Below are 3,268 nucleotides of genomic sequence, written 5' to 3'. Positions count from 1 at the left end.
GCCTTGGCTCAGTGGTAACACTCTCGGCCCTGAATCAGGGGGTCGGGGTTCAATTCCCAATCCAGAGACCTGAGCACATAATCTAGGCCGAGACTCCAGGTGCCAGTACAGAGGGAGTGCTGCACGGTCAGAGGTGTCGTCTTTCAGATCAGACATTGAACCGATGTCCCATCTAGTCCCTAAGTTGGACGTAAAAGATCCCATGGCCACGATTCTGAGGAAGAACAGGTGGAGTTCTCCACGGTGTCCTGCACAATGTGTATCCCCCAACTAACACCACTGAGAATGGATTATCTTGTTATCATTACATTGCTGTTTGTGGGATCTGGCTGTGCACAAATTGGCTGCTGCATTTCCTCCATTACAACTCCTCTCCGTCCACCTTCACCCCAACTCTCCAACCCCTCCTTCACCCCTCACCCCAACTCTCCAACACCCCTCACCCTAACTTCTCTTCAATCCCTACTCTCCAACCCCTCCTCATCTTCCATTCACTTCAATTGAAAATAAATAGATAGGTTGTACCAGTGAGGATTTCAAATATATTTACAACAGATTCTAGATATTCTTAGGGTCCCGATCTTTCTGTCACTCGAGGAGTTAGATAACAGACTTTCTCCTGTGAATACAGAGCTGGTTTATTGGGCCTTGGTGTGGCTACATGTTCATCTTGTTGACTCTAAACCGTTGCCAATTATTTGATGTGATCTGTGTACTTGTATGTATTTTTTTTAAATACACGGTGTGGATTTAAATTTAAATTGAACCCAGGTTTGCAGGCGTGATGCTCCAATCACACATCGAAGGTGAGAGAGATGCTGTGGGGCACACACTAAGTCCAGTAACTGAAAGTGATTAACAGACTGGGTTTTGTGTTTAGTGATCCCGGGCATGTTACCGATACCTTCCCTGGATACCAAGGCTAGGAGAGGCACTCTGGAAGGTATGGGGAGCTGGGATTTGTCCCTGAGTAACCGAAGGTATGAGAACTGAACTAATCTAGAGTCAGAAAGGAGAAAAGGCTCAAAATGGTGGTATAGTATGAGGCCGTCACTCGTATTGAGGATGTCCTGCTTCCACACCAAAAAGGGATGAGTTCACAGGTGTTTCAATGAGGGACCTGACATTCGAGGTCCCAAACTACATACTGAAGGGTGGAAGATGCCTGTGCATGGATTCTTTTAATGTGGGGTGGCTGTTGCACACCAGCCACCACACGAGCTTGACAGAGCTAGGTCTTGATCCAGTGGCAAGAGTTAACCAAGATGACTGGAGAACAAGTCCTGCTGCACGGACCTAGTGTGCACGCATGCTCCTACTATCCACGTATCGCAGCGTGGGCTGGCCCATGCTGCCCCTGGGCCCTCGCCTCTCCTGGACCCCAAAACCTCGCTCCTGGGTCCCGATCTCTCACTGCTCCTGCGCCCCGAACAAAAAGAGGACATCAATTAGCCTCCTCTTATCTTGGAGACATCAAATATCAACACTGTTAATTGAAGTATCAAAATACTAAACTCCAGCCTAGTTGAAGGGTTATTAACATCAGCAGAAACAAACGCCAGCTAACAGAATGAACACAGTTCATTAGGATGTGAATAACAGCAGCAACAACAGCGGAATTCAAACCCTGCAATCATTTGTGAACTCGCTGGTGTCTCAGCAGGTTGGATGACCGAGCGAATCCATTCCCACACACTGAGCAGATGAACAACCTCTCCCCAGTGTGAACTCGCTGGTGTGTCAGCAGGTTGGATGACTGAGTGAATCCCTTCCCACACACTGAGCAGATGAACAACCTCTCCCCAGTGTGAACTCGCTGGTGTGTCAGCAGGGCGGATGACCGAGTGAATCCATTCCCACACACGGGGCAGGTGAATGGCCTCTCCCTGGTGTGACTGTGTCGATGAGTTTCCAGCTCAGATGGGTAATTGAATCCCTTCCCACAGTCTCCACATTCCCACGGTTTCTCCATGGTGCGGGTGTCCTTGTGTCTATGGAGGTTGGACGATCAGTTAAAGCCTCGACCACACACAGAGCACGTGTACAGTTTCTGCCTACTGTGAATGGTGCGGTGTTTTTCAGGCTGTGTAACTGATTAAAGCTCTTTACACAGTCATTGCACTGGAACACTGTCACTCGGGTGTGTGTGTGTCTCGGTGCTTTTCCAGTCACACTGATGTTGGAAATCTATTCCCACAGACAGAACAGATAAACATTTCTCCTACTTTGAAAGGCCGCAGATAGTCAGGTCCTGATGAATCGCGTGACTCTGTCAGATCTTGATGTGATGTTTGGTTCACGTTTCCCGTCTGTAAATCCTGCCCTTCTAATACCCTGTAAAAGGAGTTTACAAAGGTCAGCACAGGATAGAAATTGACAGGCAATCCTAGTTTCTATGGAATATTCTTTCCTCTCTTGTTCCCCAAAGCTGTAAATCCCTGTCCCACTCACTCTCCCTCCCTGCTCGTGCTGAAATCCAAACCCAATCGTAACATCTCCATAATTTCATTCCTCCATCCCCAGTTTTCTCCCTCCCTTTGCTCAGGTTGGGTTCAGTTCTACACGTGCTGCGTGCAGAGTGAGAATAAAATCAATGAGGCAATGATTTTCTCTCCTGGTCACTGGGACCCTGAAGCCCCGCCCACCCTCTGCTCCTTTACCAAGATGGCCGCGCATGCACTGTAGCCTGGGTCTGTCTCCGGGGAGAAAGTCACGAGCAAGGTGGCCACGCAGGAGCCCCGATCCCTCCCTGTCCAACATGGCGGCCAGTTACCTGGAGCGACGGAGCCTATCACTATGTTGCAAACTCGGGACCAGTGGGCTCTTATTCGGGGCCTGGGCTTTTATTCAGGACCTGAGGCCTTTACCGAGAGTTTATGAAGCTGCTCAGCCCACCCAGGGGTCCAATTACTCCCCTACACCCACAAGCTCCTACCACCTCGGGGAACCGTCTCTTCCGCCCGAGACCATCTCCATCACTGGCACTGCACATGCTCAGAGTACAGCCCAGTCCTGCGCCTGAGCACTGGGCTCCCGTTGTCATTGATAGGGCACTTTCTGCCGTGCGGGGGACTCTAGGTAACGATTCCGCCATTGAAAACCCCAATTGTTGAGCCAGTCTGGAGAGGGCCAATCAGCCCAAGCATTAAACCACCTCATGGGCAAGGGCCACATCGTTCTGAGCATTCATCCACCCCAGGGTCCCGTCGACCCGAGTATTAAACCACCCCTGCCATACAGATATAGAATTTACAGCATAGAAACAGGT

The sequence above is a fragment of the Pristiophorus japonicus genome, unplaced genomic scaffold, assembly GCF_044704955.1.
Source record: "Pristiophorus japonicus isolate sPriJap1 unplaced genomic scaffold, sPriJap1.hap1 HAP1_SCAFFOLD_308, whole genome shotgun sequence".
Classification (NCBI taxonomy): domain Eukaryota; kingdom Metazoa; phylum Chordata; class Chondrichthyes; family Pristiophoridae; genus Pristiophorus; species Pristiophorus japonicus.
The sequence above is the reverse complement of the archived record's forward strand: the minus strand, read 5'-3'. Positions refer to the sequence as shown.